At 39.3% G+C, this 10,327-nt stretch overlaps 1 long non-coding RNA gene across 1 annotated transcript; it reads right to left on the reverse strand.

Annotated features, from left to right (window-relative positions):
• Nucleotides 1-1,316: 1,316 nt before the first annotated feature.
• On the reverse strand, nucleotides 1,317-9,830 carry LOC128651570 (uncharacterized). Its single transcript, XR_008401124.1, has 3 exons — nucleotides 9,805-9,830; nucleotides 1,849-1,911; nucleotides 1,317-1,370 (listed from the first exon to the last, which is right to left on the reverse strand). It is a non-coding gene; the product is annotated as an uncharacterized LOC128651570 (long non-coding RNA).
• Between the last annotated feature and the right edge of the window lie 497 nt (nucleotides 9,831-10,327).

Raw genomic sequence — 10,327 nt, forward strand, 5'->3', positions numbered from 1 at the left:
CCTAACGCGTTTCACGAGGCTCCTCCTCGCTTCGTCAGAGGCAATGCCCACATTGCTTGTCACAGCCTATTTATATCCCTCTATCATATGTGAGCGATATACATATGTTAATGTCCCAATCTATAGGCGGGCTGTTTCCATCTATCACATAGAAATTCCCAATACACTTCCCAACCTGTTAATAAGTGATTAGAACAATCCCTATGATTATACATAAGATTACTGATCTGATAACAGTTAAAATCTAAATTCATCAAATACATTACATACAAAATTAATAAAAAGTCACAAACTGCATTATGTGTTAGAGCTATTCTAAAACAACTCCAAATAAATACTTAAAAGCAAGCCCAAAACAAATATATAAATGTATAAGTGTATATGCACTTGCAAAAATTAGAAGATCATAGTATACATATATATATATATTTGCACCTGCTAAAAATATATATAGACATAGCTATATATACTACCTACTTAAAATCAATCAATAAATAGTCACTAAAATGAGTAGTACATATTTAAAAAAATAAATAATCAAGATACATAAGACAGTAGATAAAGCCTACACATAAATATATTTTAAATATATTTACATCTCATACATCATGAAATTAAAACAAGGATTTTAAACATGATTATGTTTTATGTATACTTAGAAGTGGTTTACAATTTATAAACAATGATGACATAATATGTCAGTATGGACTACTTATAAATAATGGGCATATGTAAATATGGCAGTACAACGTCAGTGGCAGAAGTCACAGTACAAGCTGCAGTTCCCTATAGGCTCTGGTGTTATCCTTATGGCTTTCCTGGCATCTCTTTAATACACTGCAGGCTATGTGGATGTTGGGGGCTTTTTCTGTTTACTAATGCTGATAATCTGGTAGAGTGCTGTGTTTTTATTGCTGTAAAACTGTTCAGGTGTAAATGATGTACACACAAGTTATTAATAAACCTATAAACCACAAAAAACAAACAAACAATGATGACATAAGGATATGGTCTGCATCTAGGTACTCAGATGAATAGCAATGACTGTCTGGACAATCAGAAGTGGATTATTGTGGTTTTGCATGGAATATGCATGTGACATCATGATGTCATTAATGACAAATCATACATAAATTTAATAAAAATACAAACATATGTTCATGCTGCATGATATAGAAAGGGGGGCAGTAGTGTATTTGAAAAATAATGGAATAATATATTTTAAAGGGACAAAGCTGTAGACTTTCTTTTTCTTCAAGAGAATGATTTATAAACAATAATATATGTTCGATACATGTTAGATATATTTGACATACCATCAGACTCCAAGGAAGCTACTTCCTCCTCCATCTCACATGTTAGATCAATCTCTGTAAAACATAACATGTTGTGTACATGTTAAAATCCGATATTCTAACATATGTTACTGTTGCTCAAGGACACACATCAATGTTGCATTAAAGAGATACTGATCAAAATTTAGGAATTACATCATTTTGATGGAGCATACAAATTAAATTAGATTTGTAATTATCGATGAGTAATAATTACATTTTAGTGTCTGTATTTTTAAAATATTATTAAAAGCTGAGTACATGGAACATTTAAGAGTTCTCATGTGTGTATCACTTGATGATTGTTGTCTAAATTTATACTAGCCATGTTCTGAAGCACAAAGGTGTAGACTAAGAAGCTTTGAGATCTTAATCTTAAAATATTTAAAAAATATATATAATCAGAGGAATAAATTATATGTTTGATTCAAATGGAATGCTTCATCAGAATCATGATCATAATATTTAGTAAAAATACACCTTCAATGACATATGAATGAGTCAATGGACTTACCAGAAGCCTGCAAAGGCAGGTCACCATTGCTGCTGGATCCCTCTATGCTCGCCGCAACAACATCTATTAATGATATTAAAATATATTAGTGAACACAGTTTGGACATCACTAAACCACATTGGTCGAGAATCTAACAAATAATATACTTAGAAATGTGAAGAATAGAGCACTAATGTGAACCAGAAATGTATGAGTTAATCAAGGTGATTGTAAAGAAAAGTATGTCTTTCACATATGTTTGATTTCTTACTATGTTAGACAGCCAATTCTTCACATATGATTCTATGGCATATATAAATATAAGTATTGATCCATGTTTTTAAAAAATAAACACACACACAACACTTGGAATAACTGGTGACAAATCGAACCTAAGCCATGTGGCACATCGATCCATTTGTGCAATGTACAGTAATATGTTTTAGGACACAACACATATTTATCACAATGCAAAACAGAAGATATTTGTAAAAATATGTCATCATGGTGCTGTTAGAGTATGCTTATATATATAAACGAAGTCCAAGAGAGAATATGTGATATAGATATCAATATTGGTTCATCCAAACAGTGTAAGGATTAATGAAGATATTTATTATTAAAGGGACACTGAACCCAAATCTTTAATTTTGTGATTCACATAGAGCATGCATTTTTAAGCATATTTCTAATCTACTCCTATTATCAATTTGTCCCCGTTCTCTTGCTTTCTTTCTTTGAAAAAGAAGGCAGCTAATCAATATCAGAACCATGAAAAGCACGTGTTTATTGGCAAATGAAAATAGGCAAGTTTGTGCATCAAACAATCAGCAGGTTACTCCCAGTAATGCATTGCTGATCATGAGCCTACATAGATATGATTTTCAACTAAGGATAACAATAGACTGAAGCAAGGTAGATAATAGAAAAAAATTATAATGTTTTTGAAAATCACATGTTGTGTCTAAATCATAAAAGTTAAATGTTGGTTTTCATGTCCCTTTAATGATAATAATAAATTATTAAAGCATACGAGAAGTACATTTCCAACTGACTTTGCAGTGTGAAGGGCAAGTCACAGCAGCCCTTGTCCCCGGAGGGACGGAGAAAGCGCAGACGGTAACACCCGGCGCCATTTTGGGTATCAGTGAGGGCCTGCTTCTGAACCTCACCGCACACTCATTGTCAACGAGTGCCCTGCGGGCTTGTGAGACACAGGAGTCAGCGCTCAGCCGAGCGGGGTGTTTGTGGAGGTGTCTCACCAGCGGAATTGGACATTCTTGCAGCCGCCATCGTAACGAACAGTAGGTGCAGTGACTGAGACTGTGCACAAAAGTGCTTGCCATACTCCCGGCCCCGTGTTCCCGGTTCCCCTGCCCCTCTCCCCTGCTATTCCAACCGCCACACTGTGTATTAAAATCCCTGCTCACAGCTCTTGAAAGGGACATTATTTGCTTAGAACCCTTGGGGTGAGAGGTGGAGGGGGAGAGATTGGAGCGCGGGAGCTGGGCCTTTAAACTTATTAACCCCTTGAGGGTGGAGACAGCTGGGACACTAAAAACTGGGTGACTGAGAGTCTCAAAATTACCCCAGTATAAGGAAACGTATGTAATAAGTGGATGCCTATTTAATGCATAGTGCTTTAATATTCACCTGCTCAGCCCACGTGTTGCACAACTGTAACTTTGCATGTTGAATCTGCCAGTCTGGAAACTATACATACTTGGCTTCTACCTGCTTCACTACACAGGAACTCTCCATATCACTTAGTGATTTAAGAAATAAAATCACTTGCAGGCATATCAAAAAGACACAAACCCTGAAGACCTTCACATTTTATCCACTCTATTAACCCACATGAAAGTGGACAAATACTTCAAAGTCTCTGCCACACAGGCTATACCTATCATGGCGGGCAAGCAAAAACAAGCAGAAAGAAAGCAGAAACAAGCCCCAGAACCACAGCTGGATACGCTTGTGCCGCCAGATAGAGACCCAACTCTAGACACCCCACAGTCCTTGATGCATGATTTAAAGGCTTTTTTTCTTCCTAAAATGGAGACCCTACAGGCGGGCATGGACACCCTCACCATGGAGATCAGGCAATATTCTACACGCCTGCAACATGCAGAACAGAGAATCTCCGATGTCGAAGACTCCCAGCACTCCTCTTCTGTTACTATCCTAAGACTGGAGCGTCAGAATTCTGCACTCCAAGAAAAGCTTGATGACCGGTCCCGTCGCAACAACCTACGGGTTGTGGGGGTGCCTGAGTCAATCAAAAATAAGGACCTTCTTGAATTTACAGCTCTAACATTACCTAAACTACTGCAATTGGATCCAGACACCCTTCCACTTGATGTGCAGAGGGCTCATAGAATAGGACCAGAGTCCTTGCCTGCTAGACCTTACCAACGCCCAAGACAAGTAATTTTAAAGTTGCTCTGCTACCAGGAAAAATTAGCTGTCCTCAAGGCCTACAGAGCCAAGTCAGAACTTTGCTAAGTTACTAATTTTCCAGGACTTTTCAGCTGAAGTAGCAAGGAAGAGGAAGGAATTTGCACCCCTGTGTTCTGAGATGCATTCGCAGGGAAGGCAGGCCTCACTTTTGTATCCAGCTAAGCTGCGGCTTATGACCCCAAGGGGTTCTAAACGCTTTACCACACCTCAACAGCTGCAAGAACATCTAGATGCCGAAAACAAAGATGGAGATACTTGAGCAGCGACGTTCAGACCTGTCTCAAAGGTGCTGTTTAAAGATGTTGCGCTTACAAGAGACTTTGACTTTTCATACCAAGTTTGCCTTACCTGACGACAACCAAGGGTTGATGCGGAGGGGCCCGGATGCTGGGCTCCTTCCTGAACTTTCCACACTAGGGCTATGCAACATTGCCCACTTCACCATCAGTTCATGCCTATATATTGCAATTTTTTTGTCTGGTTTGTATTATTGTCTACTCACTATCCGGCCCATGTTCCTTGCGTCCCCGATCCCTTTCTCATGTGTCACTAAGAACACCTTGTACAGTGTTGCATGCCACCTCTCTGAAGTTTTATTACAAATGCTTTTGGTATATGTTGGGAGGGTCAGGCTGTTAAAATATGAAGGGACCTTGTTTGCTAACTTTTTGAAACTTCTGGGGTCCTTGTCTTTAATTATGTCTTTAATTATGTTCTTTTTTTGGTTCTGTCCTCAGACCATTTCCGGAGCTCCTGTGGCTCTGCCCCCCATGGACACGGACTCGTGGAAAAATACCCCTGACTGTCCTCTGCTGGTGAGTTTACCTTTTGATTTTCAACTCCTCAAATCCTCACTCACACATCACATATGTGCTCTTTACCCTATTAGTAAGGGCCATACCCTAATACATCTTAGTATAGAAGATCAGATACGCAGGTCCACACAGCACAGTTCATTTCCCACCCTTATCCGCTTTTATCCTAATCCTAGAACAACCATATGGCCATAAACCTTAGGTTCACTTCCTGGAATGTTGGGGGCATCACAACCCCGGCAAAAAGGAGTATGATCCTACAGCAGCTAAAAAACCTACATACTGACATAGCACTGCTCCAGGAAACAAAATTAACTTCTGAGGAACACGAGAAACTGAAAACTCGTTGGGTAGGCCATATTCTATACTCCCCTACTGAGAGTAGAAAGAGGGGGGTGGCTATCTTGGTAAAAAAGGGCCTCTCTGTATCTTTCTCACAGGTAGATATAGATAGAGGTGGTAGATATATACTAGCGACCCTGAGGGTGGGAAAAATGGATTATACTTTATGTAACGTATACGGCCCTAATGAATTCTCCCCTTCCTTTTGGTCGTCTCTGCTGGCCAGGCTTGCCACCTATACTGCCCCTGTTATTTTGGGAGGGGATTTCAACTTGGCCCAGGCTCTCCCCCTGGATAGGTTCAAAGACCCTACATCAGTCAGCTCCTCAAAATAATCGCACACAAAATATAAAAGAGAGGTATCTTTGATAAATAACCTAAAAACTACATTGGGACTCGTGGATGTGTGGAGAGTTAGGAACCCATTGGAGAGGGACTATACCTGTCTGTCCAAGACGCACAGTACCCTTTCCAGAATAGATTATTTTCTTACCTCTTCTGAAATAATGTCTCAAATCCACCATCCAACCATTGAACACATAATAATATCAGACCACGCCCCAATTAATTTCATGCTCCAACCTACACCCACTAGACCCCCGAACAGAGCTTGGAGATTTCCCACTTACTTGTACAATGACATAAATTTCCGACAGCATCTCAAGACTGAGTAGGCACATTACGCATCAGATAATGAACAGCACAGAAGTAACCCAAATCTGTTTTGGCATGCCTCCAAGCCAGTTATGAGGGGAATTATTACTTCCTTTACAGCACACCACAATAAAAAATTCAAAAGAATTGATGAGGCATTCCTAGCAAACCTTACCGAGGCATATAATGGGTACCTTTCTAATCCTACCCCCACTTCTAAACAAAAATACTATGATCTCAAGCTAGCTAGGGACATACATTTAGCTCAACAAAACAACAACTTCGACTTACACAGACAGGGGCGATACTTTAGGCACGGTAACAAGTCAGGTAAGCTACTAGCAAATTTAGTCAAGCTTTCTACACCTAAATCACACATATTGGCTATAAAGTCCCAATCGCGTTTAACTTCGAATAATAAGGAAATCATGTTGGAGTTTGTTAAATATTATACCTCCTTATACACAGGCCAAGAGATTAGTTTGGAGGCTAAGTAGAGCTTTTGGAGCTCCACACATATTCCTTCTCTCTCAGATGAACAGAATTCACTGCTTAGTGCTAGTATTCTTCCTCAGGAAGTAATTAAAGCTGTAAACAGAGCTAAACTTGGAAAAGCAGCGGGCCCTGATGGGTTACCTATAGAGTATTATAGACTCCTGGTAAATGATGTTGCCCCTGCCCTGTCCTCTCTATTCACAGCATATTTAGAAGGCTCTTCTCAGATAGATACTAGATTTACGGAGGCAAATATCTGTCTCATCCCTAAGCCGGATAAGGATCCTACAGATAGCTCCTCCTATCGCCCAATTTCGTTGCTAAACGGAGATTATAAATTGCTAACCAAAATCTTAGCTGACAGATTGGCACAGGTCCTTCCCTCAATTATACACACAGATCAGACCGGGTTCATCAAAGGAAGATGATCTGTGATCAATATTAGAAAAACTCTAGCAATTACTTCCCATTACTGGTATAATTCCCATTCATCCAATCCTGTTGACTTACAGGATGCCTGTCTCTTGGCCCTCGATGCAGAAAAAGCGTTCAACAGGATTGAATGGGATCACCTACACACGTCGTTAGAAAAATTTGGCCTTTCAGGCAATTTTGCAACTTTTCTTCGCCGGTTATATACAGCCCCCAGGGCGTCTCTGATAGTTAATAGCGAACTCTCCCACCCATTTGTGTTGCAGAGGGGCACGAGGCAAGGGTGTCCTCTTTCCCCTCTGTTATTCGACCTAGCCATACGTCAATGATGTGCCGGATTAGACGACCTGGATCACAAGCAACATCTCTCACTGTATGCAGATGACTTGCTACTATTTATAGGCAACCCTGCTATTAATTTGAAACCTCTTTTGGATTTAATTGGAAATGTTGGTACTTTCACGGGTTATAAAATTAATATTAACAAATCGGAGGTTCTCTGGTTACAAAACAAGCAAAACACTCCCTTGACAAATACTACACTCAAAATAACAGACGGCTCCTTTAGATACCTAGGTATTCAACTACATGTGAACCCTAATAAATTATATCACCTGAATCTGACAAACACCCTACGCAATATAAAACTTCTCTCGGGATGGAATAGTCTACCTCTGTCACTCACAGGACGAATTCACCTTTTTAAAATGGTGGCGCTGCCCAAACTCTTGTACCCTCTGCAGATGCTACCACTACTTCTTACCCAACAAGACACCAAATCATTACAGTCTGCTCTTGGACAGTTTATCTGGAGGGGGAAGAAACATAGGATAGGGAAAGATTACCTGGCTATGTCCCTAGATAAGGGAGGACTTCGTCTTCCGAACATTGCATGGTACAACTGGGCCACCCTAACCAAACTAGTCTTGGATTGGCTGGTTGGTAACAACCGCTTTACTGTCCCCATCCTAGAAAGGAATTTTGTTAAACCAATGGACTTGGCCTTCCTGCCTCATGCGAGCTTCACTTCATTACCATTACAAATACAGTGCCATATATTGTATAGGGATCCGCTTAGGGCCTGGGCCAAGTTGTGCAGGTTAAGGGGGATAGACAAATCAGTGAGCAAATATCTACCAATTCAGGGTAACCTGAATTTCCTACCTGGTTACACTACCAAGGCATTTCAGGTATGGCAAGCCCAAAACCTTTCCACGATTAAACAACTTTTTAACCCTTTAACATTAGAGATTGTTCCTTTTCAAGATCTAAAGGACAGGTTTAATCTTCCAAACTCCCATAGTTTTGCATATTTTCAGTGCAGGCACTACATCTCTAAATTAAAAGCAGAAGGGCGTCTTCCCAAAGAACCCACTAATATTGACAATCTATGTGCGTTGGCGAGGCAGGGATCCTATAAAATCACACACACCTACAATTCCATTCTTAGACACTCTGAGGACAATGCTATGCGTAAACTCAAATTGAAATGGGATAGCTTTAATGGTTTGTTAGTAACTGAGGAGCTCATCAATGAGAGTTTACGAAAAATACAGACAGTCACTATCTCGGCAAATTTAAGGGAGACACACCTAAAATGTATACAACAGGCCTACATTACCCCGCACCTGCGTTCCAGATGGATTCCTGGAGCTAGGGATATCTGCCCTAAGTGTAGTTATGGCTCACCAGACTGGCTGCACCTAATATGGGATTGCCCCAAGCTAAGGAGCTTCTGGCTCAAAATATCATACTGGCTTACGAAAGTAACAAAAACTCAAATAGTACTCTCAGCCCAACATATAATCTTCCTAATCTCCAGTGATGTTACCCATCCTTTTAATAACTTAGTATCTATGGTAATAGTTTTGGCAAAACAAATTATATTGGCAGGGTGGGCAGGAGAAAAACCCCCTTCTCTCCAAAAGCTTCTTCAAAGTATACACACGCAAATGCTAATTGAACAGGCAGACGTGAAGGGGGATCCGGAGAAGCGGATAAAGCATTTCATATTTAAATGGGAAACTTACCTTCTACACCTACCTGAGTCAGTTAGGGAAAGAGTCATATACCCATTTAGGAATAGTCTATTTATATTAAACGAAAACCTCAAGGGGAACTGGTCTTTCCCAGCTGCCCAGAAGTAATTGCCCTAGGTACATATGCTCTTGGCTGCCCTGAGGCCTTTCTTGGTGAAGCCATCTCTCGCTGTCACTTTCTTTCCCCTTCTTTCTTTCTGGTTCGTGTCCAGGGGGGGCGAGCTTTGCCGGTGGGCTCTGGGTAAGTTATTATGTGTTATTTTCTGTTGGTATTTATGTCAAATTTTGTTTTATGTGTTATGTTATATTGTTAATCTGTTACACATAAGAAAATGTGAGTCCAGGTCTCTACATGGTGAATTTATATAGGTCATTGTTGATGCATCTAAACAAAGGATCTAACAATTTGTTATTACTTGTACCCTTTCAATGGCCTTTGCTTGAGTAATATCATGGAGATGAGTTAACTTACGCTTTCTGCCGTGTATGTACTGGATTCTAACTATAAATAAAGTTATTAAAAAAAAAATGAAGATATCAAGAATCGAAGGAATATCTTCAGATACTCATAAATTAAGATTTGGATTACAATGGAATCCCAACTCTGATTCGTGTTTCTTCTTTGAAAATAACAAGAAAAGAGAATTAGAGTATCCCTATGAATATAGATCAATGTGAATGGATTATGTAATGTTATGTCCAAGTTTGTAAGACAAAGGTAAATTAAACTGAGACATACCATGCTGTAACGAACACAGGCTCGAGGTTCCAGCAACAACATCCATATCTGTAAAATATTCAATCAGAATTGGATATCATTAATTCAAATCAGGCCATGAACACGAACAATCAGATTTTTATATTCAAATTGACAAACTAAAATGATTTTTGTATTCACGTGAGCTCATTGTTTACTAAATTAATGGATAAATAAAGAGATCATGTATTGTTATTTTCTCTCTTTTATGTTGTTGACTGTGGCTTTAAGTCATTTTTTGTCTTCTTGCATTGTCATCAATTGATCGCGATTCTTCAATTTTTTTCTTGATCTTGCTAGTATACCTTTTATAATTTACAATATTGTAAATAAGGATACTGTATTCTTCACATATATACTAATTAACGTATACATTTTAACAACAAGTCTAAAGTTATGCCACTGTTACAGCAAACACATGTTCACGTGTGTGCGCAATTCTATCTTTCGTGATCATTGTGCAATGATTCAAAGTGGAATTGCGCATCCGTGATTTGACCAACAT

The sequence above is a fragment of the Bombina bombina genome, chromosome 3 (assembly GCF_027579735.1).
Source record: "Bombina bombina isolate aBomBom1 chromosome 3, aBomBom1.pri, whole genome shotgun sequence".
In the NCBI taxonomy this organism is placed as follows: domain Eukaryota; kingdom Metazoa; phylum Chordata; class Amphibia; order Anura; family Bombinatoridae; genus Bombina; species Bombina bombina.